Consider the following 16,181-nt stretch of genomic DNA (forward strand, 5'->3'; position numbering starts at 1 on the left):
ATCTGCTCCTTATGCAGAGTTTGTTTTTTTGTTTTTTTGTTTTTTTCTTTTAACGTGCTGGACCTCAGTTTCGATGAGGAGACGGTAGTGAGTTCATATGCAGAGTTTGTTTTTTCATCTTTGTCCCTTCCCTATTTAGCAAAGCTCTTATAGAGTGAAAGTGTTTCTACCTTCTTCTTTCACTCTGTTGTAAAAGTGAGGATTGTGAAGCAACCTTCAAATTGCAAATGCAACATGCAATAGTCTGTCAAAATAGTTTCCTCTATTACTTTAGTGGAATCTTAAATAGAAGATAAATCAGAAGCCCGTGAAAGGCTGAAAAGCAGGAAGATACTGTGTTCAGATTGCATTTATAATAGAAGGAACTGGAGAAATTATTTCAATTTGATTGTGTTTATAAACGTGACTTTGTTGTGCCTTTTATCCTGATCTTCATATGTAACATTTGCTGTTTTTTCCCTGTGCCCAACGAACAGATAAGTCTGTCAAATAAGTCACATATTTTGTTTTGTTCTGTCACCCCCACACCTCTTTATTTAATCTATACAATCAGGAATGTGTTATGGAGAACATAATTAGCACTGCCCATGGACCAGCAATGAGATTGCATCTGTGTGTGTGTGTGTGTGTGGAAAAACAAAGAGACGCTTCTGGGAAAAGAAATAGATTTTAGTTTCAAATTACACAGGGACTGTTACAAACTCAAAGAACAGGAATTGTTAAAATACGAAATGTATTTCTCTTTTCATCTCTTCCATCTTCCCTCTCTCCTCTCCCCTGCTCATCAGTGTAGGAGAATCACAGTGAGACACAAGATGCTGGGCAGCTCCTTTGCCCACCAGAATTGTGGTTTAGTCGGTAAGTTGTGCCTGCCTCTTTTGCAACCCCATGCACTGTAGCCCTCCAGGCTCCTCTGTCCATGGGATTTCTCAGGCTAGAATACTAGAATACTAGAGTGGGTTGCCATTTCTTTCTCCAGAAGATATTCCCGACCCTAGGATAGAACCCACGTCTCCTGCATTGGTAGGTGGGTTCTTTACCACTGAGCCACCAGGGAAGCCCTTGCCACCAGGATAACTTTCCTTAAACGCGGGGCATTAAACTCCTGTTCATCCTTCAGATATCAACTCAGATGACACTGCCTTGGGGAGGGCTTCCCTGACCAATGAGGCTAGGCTTGCAACTCCTGTGCCCTATTTCCTTAGCCCCCACGTTCTCCATACAATATGGAACATGCTTCGTTGGCTCATGGCACTCTTTTATTTTTTATTTTTATATTATATCAGAGTATAGTTGATTGATAAGGCTGTGTTAGTTTCAAGTGTGCAGCAGAGTGATTCAGTTATACATTTACATATATATATATCTTTTCTCTTTGAGGTTATTACAGAGTATTGAGCTGAGTTCCCTACTGTATAGCACAGGGAACTCTGTTCATATACTCTTAAAATTGTTCTCCAGTGAATGGTCTGTTGTCATTGATCCATCCTGTACCTAGTGCGGTGCCTAGTACATGGTTGACACTCATGTTTGAAGGAATGAGTGAATGAATGTGTAGTGTAAATAGGAGAGGTTCTAGAAACAGGTACAGCTGCAGTTCTACTTTGACTCTGCTGATTCCTAGCTTCAGGTTGGTGGGTAATTTATTCCGTCTCTACATGACCCAGTCTCCAGAGCTACAGAATAAAAATGGCAGGTCCTAAGTGCATGGTGGTTCTGAGGATTAATGGAGATAATGGACATGCAGCCCCGTGAGAATTTCTATCACAGGTTTGTGACTCAAATGTCGTTCTGTAGTCTGTGGACAACAGTGCAGAATTTGGAGCGGGAAGGTGACAGGATGAAAGTGGTGCTTTGTGAAAGTTGGATCTGATGGCCTGATGCAGTGGAGCTGAGGAAGAGGGTAAAGAAACTTCTGCAGGGTTCTTAACGTGAGGCAAAGAGGCCTGATCTTGTTTATAGTTACAGTCTGAGACGCTACCTCTGGATGGGCTGGGTCACTTTGTCCAGCTATGTACGTGGCATATGAATGTGACATCCAGAGCCCCCTTACTGAGCTATTGGCTGATTTGCCAGCAGATGCTGGCTTAGGTTAGTCGGGCTCAACCAAATGGGGAACAGGGACTCATTTAGACCTTCTTGAAAAATGAGTTTATTTTAAGGATATTTTGCAAATTAAACAGGAAGATTGTAAGGCTCCAAGACAGTTACTCTGTGCCTCTGGACTCTGCCCACTTCACTGCCTTGGTGGGCTGGCTTCTGTCTATTTACTATTTTATTTCTTGTCTATTTACTTTATTTCTTGTCTGTTTACTCTTTTATTTCTTGCTAGTGACTTGTCAAACTTCTCTAGTCCAAATCGCACAGCGTGGTTGTTTGTCTTAGTTCCCATCAACCACATTTAGAGTGTGTTTTATGCTAGACCAGCTCGTTGGTCTTCAGCTAGACTGGAAATGAACGTCCTTTGGGATTTTTCTTTTCCTTCACAAAGAAAGCCACTGGGATAAACTAGAAAGGGACATCGAGGGTAGAAGATAGCATGACCACTATGCCCAGGACAGAGCAGTTGAGAAGGCCTCACGACATCCCTGATGTGACTGGAAAAACTGGTCCTAACTGTTGACATAAACATGGCCTGGTGTGACGGCAGGGGCCCAGCGGCATAAGCAAGGAAAGGAACAGGGCTTCAGGAACATCTCACAGGAGATAAGAGATCATCAGAGTATTCTGTGAAAAATGCATCTAGTAATTAAAAAAATAATTACTGGTGCCTTCTTTGTGCCAAACACGGTACTAGGTACTGAAGACACAGTGGTGGACAAGACAGAGTGCCTGCCCTGTTGCAGCTTATGCTGTAATGCTGGAAGGCAATGAAAAGATGAGCAAATACATATGTGATGTCATATCAGGTGGAGATAAGCCTAGGAAGACAAACACGGTAACATAAGGGGCCACTGAATGAGGTTGATCCCCAGTCCCATTTACTCTTCCACAGGGACACAAAGACTATATTCCCCAACTTTTTCTTGAAGTTCAGCTGTGACCATTTGACTGAGTTCTGGCCACTGAAATGTGGGGGAAAGTGATGTATGCCACTTCCAGGCCTGGCGCCTGAAGACGCCCCACTTGCAGGCCTGTGGGTTCTTCTCTGCTTTGGCTGGCCTGAATGGAGACAACTCCCAGGACAACCATGGGCATCCTGTGTTAAAAATAGTGGAGCCACACGTCCATCACTGCATGGAGGAAAGCGATCCTTCTAGGAGTGCCTGCATCTTATGGTTAGGCTGATGAGACACCAGCTGTCATGCTGTTAAACCCAGTGACTCTCAGAGTAGGGTCCTTTGACCAACAGCATCAGCATCCCTTGGGATGGTGTTATAAATGCAAATTCTTGGGCCCTACCCTAGACATACTGGATCAGAAGCTTGGAGGGGTGAGCCCTGCTATCTGGGTTTTATCTATTATATCAGTTGATATTATTTTTAATTAATACAGAGAGTAATTTGAGTGGTGGGGGTGGGGTTAGCAACTTGAAATGGCATGGACATGGAAAGCTGTTCTGGGGTGTGCCATTTTAATTGAGGGTAGGAGGGAGCCACCTGAAGATATAGGCAGATCATTTTAAGCGACAGAAAGCAAAATTGCAGTGAACTTAAGGGAACAAGTCTGCTTGCATAAAAAAGGAGATCAGCGTGGTAGAGTAGAACGATGGTAGAGAAAGAGCGGGAGAGATCAGAGTGGAAAGCCAAGGCTGATCACACAGGGCCCGAGATGGCAGGGCTGGGGCTTCTTCAGTGACCCTTTCTAAGTGCAATGTGACTTACATGTTGAACAGATTTTTTTGTTAATGTTTTTACTGTGGTAAAATATTGTTGTAGTCACTAAGTTGTGTCCGACTCTTTGGGACCCCAGGGATTGCAGCACTCCAGGCCTCTCTGCCCCTCACTATCTCCTGGAGTTTGCCCAAGTTCATGTCCATTGAGTCAGTGATGCTATCCAACCATCTCATCCTCTGGAGCCTCTGATTAAGTACATAACACGAAACTCATCATTCTAACCATTTTTAAATGTACAATTTAATGACATGAAGTACATTCAAGGTGTTGTGCATCCATCACCACTATACATTTCCAGAACCTTTTTATCATCCCAAAGAGAAACTCTGTATCTATTAGACAGTAAGTCCCCATTCCCCTGTCCTTCCTAGCCTCTGGAAACTTCTATTATATTTTCTCTCACTCTGAATTTGAGTATTCTCGGTACTTCATAGAAGTAGAATCATAATATTTGCTCTTTTTTGACTGGCTTATTTCACTTAGCATTAATGTTTTCAAGGTTCATTCCTGACTTACCTGGTGGTTCAGATGGTCAACAATCTGCCTGCAATGCAGGAGACCTGGGTTCTATCCCTGGGTTGGGAAGATCCCCTGGAGGAGGGCATGGAAATCCACTCCAGCATTCTTGCCTGGAGAATCCTATGGACAAGGAGCCTGGCGGGCTACAGTCCATGGGGTCACAAAGAGTCAGACACGACTGAGTGACTAAGCACAGCAGGTTATGTGTGCCAGTATTTTCTCCCTCTTTAATGCTGAAGAATGTTTCATTGCATTTTCTCTTTACTCACTCATCTGGTGATGGAAATTGGGTCATTTCCCCGTTTTGGCTATTGTGAATAATGCTGTTATGAACGTGGGTACACAGGTAGGTCTGTGCGTCTGGACTTTTCATTTTTCTGGGCCAGCAGACTCCGTAAGTGCTCTGGCGCTGTGTCCATCCTGAGGATGAGGTGGTGTGTAGGATCTGAGCCAGCTGTGGCACTGGCTTGGGTGAGGGAGGAGACAAGTGAAGGTCAGTGGTGATCTCTTGGAGTGACAGGGCATGCTCATGTAAAGTACCTAGACGATCACCAGGTGGGGTCAGGGAAGGCCTCCTTCCTGGAGGAGGTGGTGCTAAAGTCAGTCTGAAAGAAAAGAATAGAAATTAGGTGAAGAGGAGAGAGAAGGGCATTCTAGGGAGATAGTGGGGCACCAAAGCAAAATAGGGGTGTGTGTGTGTGTGTGTGTGTGTGTGTGTGTGTGTGTGTGTGTGTGTGTTCCTCTGCAGAAGCCCCTGTCAGCCCGGAAGGATGAAGCACTGATGGGAGAGAGGGTAAGAGATGAGGCCGAAGAGATAAGCGAGGGCCTGGCTGCATAGAACCTGGCCAGAGATGTTAAGGAGCTTGACACAAATCCCTTAGGACATCAGTGCTCCTTCTTGACTGCTTTGAGAATCACTCAACAGCTTTCAAAAACAAACAAACAAACCAGTGCCGAGCCTGAATTCTACCCTCCATAGATTCTGGCTTAATTGGTCTGTGTTGGAGCCAGGACACTAGCATTCCTGAAATTTCCCCAGGTATTTCTAGTGTGTAGCCAGCATTGAGAAATACAGCCTCTGGCCATGGGGAAGCTCTTAGAAGGCTTTAAGCAAGAGAGGAGCAAGATAAGATTCTTTCTTCACGATGTATTTCAATGGAAAGTGAAGTTTATGGCTGATGAGCCTTTGGGGAAAGAGGTCCTTTCCTGTTCTGTGAGGCTCAGTTTGTTCCACTCTGAAATGAAGACATGACTTCCGTCCCTCAAAGGCTGCTGGAAGGAGTAGATGGGGAGTAGACAGTGACAGAAAGAAACCCCAGGTAGGAGCCCCTTTATACAAACAGCTTTCCATTGACATGGCAGAATCCCCTAGAATCAGTGACGGAACCTGGGGCTGAATCCCCAGGGCCCAGTGCTAGCCGGGGGTCCAGAGCTTCTCTGGCCTTGGTGCTCTGCCAGCATCAAAAAGCTCTGCCTGCTTTCCTTAGCGGGAGACCTCCTGGTGCGTGGGCTACAGTTAGAGTTGGTTTGAGGGCAATGAGAAGCACAGGCTGATGCAGCTGTGTATGCGTGCTGACTTCATCTCAGGCTGCATGCTGTGGTATTTGCTTGTTTTTGTCTCAATCTGGAGGAAAACTCCTACCACGGAGCCCTTCACCTGCTCCCTTCCCATCCCATCCCAGGAGAGAGGCTGGTGACTGGGTTCAAGCCGCAGAGGGAGCAGCCAGATTCTGCTTTGGATCTTGGGATGTGGCATGGCAGTCCTTGGTTTTCTGGGGTAGGGGAGGTGATCTTTTTTCTCTACCTTTACTGCTCCTCGAGAGCCTGAACCACACCTGAGGTCATTTTGTGCTTCGAACATCTTGAAAGTAGAAAGTGTTAATTGCTCAGTCATGTCCAACTCTTTGTGACCCCAGAGTAGCCCTCCAGGCTTCTCTGTCCATGGGATTTCCCAGGCAAGGATACTGGAGTGGGTTGTCGTCTCCTTCTCTAGGGAACAAAGCTGGGTCTCCTGCATTGCAGGCAGATTCATTACTGTCTGAGCCACTTTTACCACTCCTGGAGGGCCTGAACCATGCCTGTAGTTATTTTGTGATTTGAACAACTTAGGTGGACAGAAAATTGTGTGTTCAATAGACCAAGGATCCGTTAGGATTTGTTATGCTGAAAAGAGAAGAAGGGAGATGAAGATGACTTCAGTGACATTGAGACCTGCAGAGAAATGGAGTGAGATGCAGTCTCTGTACTCATGCAAGTTAATATAATGACTTAGCCTTGTCCTGGAGAAGGCGATGGCACCCCACTCCAGTACTCTTGCCTAGAAAATCCCATGGACAGAGGAGCCTGGTAGGCTGCAGTCCATGGGGTCACGAAGAATTGGACACTTACTGAGTGACTTTACTTTCAGTTTTCACTTTCATGCATTGGAGAAGGAGATGGCAACCCACTTTAGTGTTCTTGCCTGGAGAATCCCAGGGATGGGGGAGCCTGGTGGGCTGCCGTCTATGGGGTTGCACAGAGTTGGACACGACAAAAGCAACTTAGCAGCAGCAGCAGCAGCCCTGTCCTGTGTTTGTGATCATTATGTGTTGAAACTGCACCCAGAGTAGTGAAATTCAAAGCCTCTCCTGCCCACTGACAGTAAAGCCAAGGTTGATGTGAGAATGTCTGGGGTGGGGCACCCCAAATCACCAGTGGAGTCAAGTATACATCTAAATCTTGCATAGCCTTTACAATGAGGTCATGTGTAAAATCTAAATCATTGCAAAGCTCAGCCCTCTTCCATTCATCTTGATAATTGAGTGCATACTTGCTCACTCAGTCATGTCCAACTCTTTTCGACCCCATGGACTGCAGCCCACCAGGCTCCTCTATCCATAGGATTTCCTAGGCAAGAATACTGGAGTGGGTTGCCATTTCCTCCTCCAGGGGATCTTTCCAACCCAGGGATCGAACCCACGTCTCCTGTGTCTCCGACATTGCAGGCTTCTTTACCACTGAGCCATGAGGGAAGCCCAGATAATTGAGCAGTTGAGGGTAATTTGGGGGGAACCTAGATCCAAAGGCCTAAATGTTAGAGGACAGCCCTTCTGTTCTTTCCAGTTGGGAAACTTCATCTCGTTAGCTGGATTTATTTTGAGATTTTGTACTATCCTTTCCCAGTGTAACTGATTCACCCTTATTTTAAAATAGCATCATGGGGTTAATAGTGCATTCCGGGCAAGCGTTGCAGCCTGGGGCTATCTGTGGGGTTGTCCTGGAGCCGTGGCCTGGCAGGGGGCCCCGTGATTCCTCACCTCTGTAACAGGGCCTGGCCATGCATGCATGCTCAGATGATGGGCCATCTGTGCCCTGCCTGGCACCAACTCACAGAGCACCTCACTTGACAAATGAAAGGTGAGGAAGCCTTAGGCTCTCTTGCTTCTTAAGAAGAGTGTGGGAATCAGTCCCTTTAGAGTCAGGCCAGCATGAAGAACTAAGAGAAAGAACTCTACTGCAAATATACTAGACGTGTTTTTTTCTATGTTACTTCATTGAACCCTCACTAACATTGTAAGGTGGATATTTTTATCCTTGTTTTATAGATGGAGATATCAAAATTCCAAATGACTGATAAACCTATCCCAGCTTGCACAGCTGGACTGGTGGCACCCCGGATTCAAAGCCAGGCCTGATGTGCTCCATACCTGGGTTTTTCAAAATGTCAACTGCTGACATTGATGGATGATAGTTCTTTGTTGTTTGGGGCTGCCCTGTGCTTATAGAAGTTCTAGCAGTGTCCTTGGTTTTTATTCTAGATGATAATTCCCCCCTCCCCCCCCAAAAACCCGCTTGAAATAACCAAAAATGCCCCCTGATAAACAAAACCCTTCCAGTCCCAGCTGAGAACCACTGTCTTACAATAATACATGTGTTCGTGCATGCTAAGTCGCTTCAGTTGTGTCCGACTCTTTGCAACGCTATGGACTGCAGCCTGCTGGGCTCCTCTGTCCGTGGGATTCTCCAGGCAAAAATACTGGAGTGGGTTCGCCTTGCCCTCCCAACCCTGGGATCGAACCCGAGTCTCTTATATCTCCTCCGTTGGCAGCCAGGTTCTCTACCACTAGTGCCACCTGGGAAGCCCACAATAAAACTTAAGTTTTCTCAATTCTCAGAACAACCCCGAATACCAGGTCTATCATCATTTCCCTTTTGAAGATAAATGTACAGAATCTAGAAAAACTCTGAGTTGATCCATGTCATACAGCTTGTAAATCAATTGAGAATGCATAGCATCTCTGTCTTGTTTTTTCTTTCCAGGTTTCTAAGGTGGTGGATCCTATATTAAGACTCAGTGTAATGCTAAAGTCCTTTTTTCCTTGCCACTTTACCAGGAATCTGAAAAATGTAGTGTTCGTGAGAATAACCTGGGCGAGCTTGTTAAAATTCATATTCCTGATAGATAGATTTGAATCCAGTAGACCTGTGGGGGTGCAGGGTTGTGTATTATAAAACACTCTCACAGGGCTTGGGGGGTGCTGTGGTTCAGGGAACCTTCTTTAAGAAGCACTGAATTACTTGGCTGTGTCTGAAGTGACCCCAAGATAAAAATTGAGGAGAAAGAATGGAGATGGCAAGTGGAAGTGGAAGGAGTTTGAGATGAGACCTGATGAGCAGCTCCTTGTCGAGTTCTGTTTAATTACCATAACGGGTGCTAAACGTGTAGTTTACTGAGGGACCCCTTGGGATGATACGTCCTATACATTCAAATCTCTATCCATCCCCAACTAAGGTTGCCTGGGCTGCCTAATTTGGAAGCTTAGTGCATCCTGAAATTCTAAAAATGGTTACATTTAAACAAAAACAGCTGTGTCAATTCCCAATTTCCGCTCCATTCAATTCACAGCCTCCCCTCTTCTCTTAGAGGTGCCGGGAGGGACACAAATGCGTGTGTGCGTGCACACACACACACACACACACACAGCTGCCTCTCTCTCACTCTCACTGGAGTTCATTTCTCCATGGAGAGGGAATGTTTCTAGTTTTCCAAAAAGGAATCACAAACACGAGAAGCTACAAGAGCGCAGACTACAATAAAATGCTGCAATATGCTTTCAAGCTGGAGCAACTCAAAAGCTGGGAAGAGAAAGCGGCAGTATGAGGCCTATTTTTATCTTCAACTATAATCTACCCACTTGTAGTTTCATAGCTGTCAGGAGGCAGAAAAGGGCATGTAATCAGCCTAACGTTCTCTGCTCGCATCCTCCACCCGTGTGACACGGATGTGGGTGTGTGTGCACACTTATTTTAAAACAGCTGTCAGAGGATTTGACTGAACTCACACCTAAAGCCAGACTCTTTTTTTTTTTTTTTTTCTTTTAGAACCCATCCTTTTATCCATTATTTCTTGGCAACCGGTCAGGAGGTGAAACATGATGAAAACCGAATTTCTGAACGTCTAGAAATAATGGTGACCATGGGATGGTTGGAAGGAACAGCTGCTAACCTCCTGGACACTAGTCACTGATCCAGTGACTGCCTGTCCTCTTTAGAGTGGGGACAGAAATGGGCTGGTGCGAACTGCACAGCCCTGGGATCAGGAGGCCTGAGCATCTGGCCTCATTCTGTTGTGTACAAGCTCTGTGTCCTCTCTAGTTTCAGTGCACGTGAATACCAAGCGTTGCCACATGGCAGAGGCTAAGGAGATGCTACCTATTAGTACTAGTATTTCTGTTATTGCTGCTTTACTTGTATTAATATTTTAGAGATCGTAGTAGCAGCAGCAGCAATAGTAGTAATGGAAGTTGTTTGGGGTTTGATTTCGAAATCCGTTTTGCATGCTCTCTAGTCTTCTGTGGTTACTCTCAGGTATTGGTAGCAGAGAGTGTCACGTGAGTATTCCTCTCCGTGTTCCTGCAGTGTCCACAAAGGCAAGTCAGAAGAGCCACTTCCTTTATGATGTGATGGTAGAATTTGAAAAACTCTATGATGCCCTCGTGTTTCCCCTTAACTTTCTGGCAGATAAGGGACTTAACATCTTCACAGAGAAGCTGAGTCCCTTGGAAGCTCCTGCTCTCAGCGGCTTCCCTTTAGCTGTTGCAGTGACATCTCAATAGATGGAGGAGCTGGGAGTAAGTTTGGTGCTGATTCTTCAGAAAGGCTTGAATTAGAGTCACACAGACCTCGCTTGGCACACTGCCCTGCCTTTTATTAGCCACATGAACTTGTGCATGTTGCTGAACCTTTCAAGGACTCAGTTTCCTCATCTGTAAAATAATACCCTTCAGAGGTTTATAGTCAGGTTCAAAGTGTGAAGACACTCTGTAAACTCCATGCCAGATAACCGTTCGCTGGCTTTCCTGATGGTTCAAGACAGCAGAGGGATGGTCCAGCCCTTTCTAAATCTGAAGTTTTAGGGAATCTATTCGCTCACTGGGTTCCAAACCGTTTTCTGCACCTGAGGTAGTAGGGTTTTAGAGTGTAACTTTCCCTCTGTGCTCTGCTCTAGCCTGCATGTGGACCTCGAGCCACCTAATGCATAGTCAGTTCTTTGTGTGCAAGCTCATTAATGCAGCCACAGCTCCCACAGAAGAGCAGCTGTCTGGGAGGGGGGCTCTAGCTGGCCGAGGGGCACACAGGTAGTGCTGCTGCTCTGGAGCGTGTGCAGGGCGCCATATGCCTGCATGGAGTGTCCATGTGCTTCTCCTTATGATGCCTCGGGTCGAGAAAAAAAAGCCTGGACACGGCGAAAAGCTTTCACAGATTGGAAAGTGCACAGTTTGGGGGTGTTTAGCACTTCAGCACACGCTCTGTGACTGTGCGTTCAAGGCAGCATGTCAGGAGGAATTAGTCTGCAGTGGCCACATATGTCAGCCAGCCGTTGGGAGCATTTGCCTGACACCCAGCCTCGGGATGTGGAAGCAAAGGCGGCTTACCTGTAAGTCCCCTCAAGGTTAGCACATCAGCAAGGTAGTCCAGCCTCTCGCGCTCCAGGCAGATATTGGCGAGGAGCAGCGTGAGTGTGCTTGAGGAGGAAGTAGCCAGGCAGTGTGAAGAGAAAGCGGAATCTCGTGTCATTTGCTCTGAGTCAGGCAAACAGAGATGTCCCCTGCACATACTATCACACTGCTGATGATAGCCCTGCCAGGTGGGCAGTATTAGTATCTGAATTTGCAGATGGGATGATCAAAGCTTAAAGAGGCCTTGTGGCTTGAAAAATCAAAATCAGAGGCTCGTCCAAAGATCTCTTAGAATCTGAAGTGTATCAACACTCCTTTGATTCCACAGGGCATGTGCTTAAACAAAAATGTTATGGTTGACATTATGATGTCATTTAAGAAAAAGAGAATAAGAACAATAGGGAAGTCCCCAGAGCATATTTTTCTTGTAATTTTCACTTTCAGAAGAGATTCTTAGCATTTATCTCTTACTGAATATAGCACAAGATTGATAAATTACCAAAAGTGGAAGTGATGGAGTTCCAGCTGAGCTATTTCAAATCCTAAGAGATGATGCTGTTAAAGGGCTGCACTCAATATGCCAGCAAATTTGGAAAACACAGCAGTGGTCACAGGACTGGAAAAGGTCAGTTTTCATTCTAATCCTCAAGAAAGGCAATGCCAAAGATGTTTAAACTACCATACAGTTGCCCTCATTTCACATGCTAGCATGGTAACGCTCAGAATCCTTCAAGCTAGGTTTCAGCAGTATTTGAACCAAGAACTTCCAGATATAAAGCTGGATTTCGAAAAGGCAGAGGAACCAGAGGTCAAATTGCCAGCATCCATTGGATCATAGAAAAAACTGAAGGATATTGTGTTAAATTCTCAAGCTTCACTCATTTTTAAAATGATAGAAGATATAATAAAGATATACTCACTACAAGGGTGAGCATTTTTAAAGCAAGCAGTAACAGGAAATGTAGCCCCTATTAAAACAACAGTGCTTTAAAAACAGTGGCTTTTCTTTCCTCAACAGGCATACCAGAACTTACTTATGTGACTGTCATCTTCAAAGAGGAACCCCTGGCAGGCCCTGTTCCACAAGCAGTGTCCCTGTTCACACTTTATTGGATTCCTGTTGGGAGTTTCCTTCATTCTCGTGAAGAAAGTCACTAACAGTGTGTTACTGCCACTTGCCAGGTGGGTTTGACGAGCGGTCGAGGGCATGGTTAGGATTCTGTTGTCAAAGTCTAGGCAGGAGATGAGCTGAGGTCAAGAGCAGCCGTGGCAGAGGTGAGAGCAGACGTGAGAGAGAATTGAAAGCATGCAGTGACTGATCTGACAAGAGAGGGGAGGGGAGAAGCGTTTCCAGCTTGGGAAATTGTGTTGATGGTGCTACCACGGCTTCCTAACTAGGTGTGGGAGGAATAGGCACGATTTTCTTGAGAGGTGGGAGTGGACAGGATGCGTGCTCCCTTCAAGACCTAAGGCATGCTGCACTGGCATTTGAAGTTAGGAGGGCGTTCAGAACAGCTGTCCAAGAGCTGGGAGCTGGTGGTAGATGAGTGATCCGAGGAACCAAGTGTGATGGTTAATTTTATGTGTTAATCTGACTGGGCTAAGGCATGCCCAGTCAGCTGGTAAAGCATTATTTCTGGGTTCGTCTTGTGAAGGAGTTCCTGGAGGAAACTCCCTCGGCCTCCGGACTCTGACTTATACCAGCAGCCTGTCCACTCCCATCCCGTTCCCCCATCCAGCTTCTCAGGACTTTGGCCTCACACCAGGTGTTACGTCATCAGCAGCCCTGGTTCTAAAGTCTTCAGACTTGGACTGAATTTTACCACTGTGTCTCCTCAGTCTTCATCCTGCAGACGGCAGAGCTTGGGACTTCTCGGCCTCCACGGTTACGTGAGCCAATTCCTACGGGAAATCTCTCTCTTCTATATTTATGTGTATATGTGCCTAGTTGCTCAGTCATGTCTGACTCTTTGTGACCCCATGTACTGTAGCCAGGCTCCTCTGTCTCCAGGCAAGAATACTGGAGTGGGTTGCCATGCCCTCCTCCAAGGGAATCTTCCCAACCCAGGGATTGAACCCAGGTCTTCTGCATTGCAGGTGGATTCCTTACCATCTGAGCCACAAGGGAAGCCCAAGAATACTGGAGTGGGGTAACTTATCCTTTCTCCAGGGGAACTTCCCAACCCAGGGATCGACCCCAGTCTCCTGCATTGCAGGTGGATTCTTTACCAGCTGAGCTGCCAGGGAAGCCCATATGTGTATGTACATACACATATATAGAGAGAGTGATACACATACATATGTGTATTAATATATTTATATATAAGCATTTGCATTTTATATATATCTCTTTGGTTCTATGTATAGAGATATAGCTAAATACACTCACACATATATATGTGTATGTTTATACGTGTGTGCATATGTTTATATATTTCTGTATATCTCCTTTGGTTCTGCTGTCTCTCTGGAGTGTCCTGACTAATACACCATGAAAGGAGAGTGAATGGATAGGAGAGTCAGAAATGAAGAGGAAGAAACAGTGAAGCTTAGTAATGTTTAAAGGGCATGTGAGGAAGGGGAGGGCTATTAATAAGTCTTGAATTGCCTCCCTGCAGTTTCAAGCATATCCTTGAAGACAGCCGGATTTAAGATGACTAAACCTTTGTCAGAAGAGGGAGACAAGCAGGATCACGGTACTTAGATCAGTCATCTCATCCAGGCGTGGCCATGCTAAAACTGTCAAAGAAGACCTGCTGATGCTAAGTGAAAACCGGATGCCAGCAGGCTCGTGTGCGTGCACGCGCACACACAGAGCACCCCTCAGCCACACAGTCAGCTGGTTTGCGCCACATAGTCTGGACTCTGCTTTGAAGAGTAAATTTGGAAGAGAAGATTTTAAGCAAATATTTAACTCTGCTTTGCCTACTGAGGAGATCTCCGTTCTCTGGGATTCTGTGTTGTCAGAGAGTTCCAGAATAGTCTTAGAGCGTGGAAGGAAGTAACAGCGTGGTGCAGAACAGAGCAAGAAAAGGTTTTGCATCAGCGCCCCCCCCCCCCCCCCCCGCCTCCCTCATGTTAGGTTCGGTGGCACCCAGGTGGCAGTTCAGGGAATTCTCCCTGATGCTCACATGTTGCTCCCTTCCTTGGCTGGCTGTGTCCTGTGCCACACTGTGTGGACTGAGTGTGATAATCAGGGATCAGAGCTATAACCTGGAGGAGCTCGTTCAAGGGAAGACAGAGGCAGGAATCGATTAGTCTTGGATTCCTGAGCCCTGTGGGCACTTAGCCCAGTGACATCATTCTCCGGGCCTTAGTTTCCTCCATGTAAAGGAAGGACCTAGTGTGATGCCATGTCTGTCTCCGGGCTTCCCAGGTGGCACTAGTAGTAAAGAACTCAGCTGCCAATGCAGGAGACATAAGAGACCCAAGTTTGATCCCTGGATTGGGAAGATCCCCTGGAGGAGGGCATGGCAGCCCACTCCAGTATTCTTGCCTGGAGAATCCTGTGAACAGAGAAGCCTGGAGGGCTACAGTGGGGGCAACAGGGGGTCTCAAAGAGTCAGACAGGACTGAAGTGACTGAGCATGTATATTTGTCCCCATTGAGACCATCATAGAGTAAGTGTCTGTAAGACTTCATAGCATGGATTCACATAGACTCTCACCACAGTGAACACACAGACCTATTCAGTTGTATGTTTCACAAATAACCCATTGTCAGTTATCTGAGATTACCTAAACAAGGTCAGGGTAAGCCCTAAATTCCTTTAATAGCTGAACCACAGGCTTTTTACCTCTAGCTGATTCCCTTCCCTGTGACCCGTCAGGATTGCCACCTTTCTACAGAGGACTTCTCCTTGCTTATTTGCCACCTCTTTCCAGGAGGATAGAAATCTACTGCAGCCTTGAAGGCTGCTTGCCAGAAATGTGGACGTCTGATCAAGCAATGACATTCATGCTGAAACGCTGGATGTCCCAAAGAGATTGACCAGGCCTCAAAGCCCTGCCTTCCAGGGACTTGCTTGATTCCCTGAAGACCCGAGTGTGAGCCTCCATGGCTCCTCTCTGATGACCTGACCCTACTAATCATCTAGCATCATTTTCTACCTCTGCTCCCTTGTCGCCAGTGAAATTAAGGATCTCTCTTCATCACGAAAGAATTTGGAGATGAAGCAGAGAGGTTAAAAAAGTAAAGTGAGAGTTTATTTAAGCAAGAATACAGTCTCAGAGGGCTTCCCTGCTGGCTCAATCGATAAAGAAGCTGCCTGCAATTCAGGTGACCTAGGTTTATTCCCTGGGTCAGCAGTATCCCCTGGAGAAGGAAATGTTTGCAAATCAGACATGATTTAGCAACTAAACCATCAGCACGCTTTCCAAGGGAGAGTGGGCAGGCAGGTGAGAAGCTGCCCTCGGTCCATTTGGCAAGCCGGTTATGAAGAAAGGTACAAATATTATTCATTTAGTCGTGTCCAACTCTCTGCGACCTCATGGACTATAGCCCGCCAGACTCCTCTGTCCATGGGTATTCTCCCGGCAAGCATACTGGAGTGGATTGCCATGCCCTCCTCCAGGGAATCTTCCCAACCCAGGGATCAAACCCAGGCCTCCTGCATTGAAGGTGGGTTCTTTACTATCTGAGGCACCAGGGAAGCTCAAGAATACTGGAGAGGGTAGCCTATGCCTTCTTCAGGGGATCTTCCCAACCCAGAAATTGAATCAGGGTCTCCTGCATTGCAGGTGGATTCTTTACCAGCTGAGCTACCGGAAAGCCCACTTATGAGGAGCATACAGATGAAGGAGTGGAATATTCACTGGGGAAAGGGGCATTTGGGCATCATATTCTGTAATTTTTCACCCCAGTTCCAATTTCCCAAGGGGAGGAGGGA

General features: G+C 46.2%; 1 long non-coding RNA gene across 3 annotated transcripts in view; it reads left to right on the top strand.

Annotated features, from left to right (window-relative positions):
* LOC129649912 (uncharacterized) overlaps positions 1–16,181 on the top strand; it is an 88,185-nt gene that overhangs the window by 57,522 nt on the left and 14,482 nt on the right. For all 3 annotated transcript variants that reach the window (XR_008713427.1, XR_008713429.1, XR_008713428.1), the window contains one exon: positions 12,312–12,475. This is a non-coding gene — a long non-coding RNA (uncharacterized LOC129649912). The remainder of the gene's footprint in view (positions 1–12,311; positions 12,476–16,181) is intronic.

Source organism: Bubalus kerabau, chromosome 4, assembly GCF_029407905.1.
Source record: "Bubalus kerabau isolate K-KA32 ecotype Philippines breed swamp buffalo chromosome 4, PCC_UOA_SB_1v2, whole genome shotgun sequence".
NCBI lineage: Eukaryota > Metazoa > Chordata > Mammalia > Artiodactyla > Bovidae > Bubalus > Bubalus kerabau.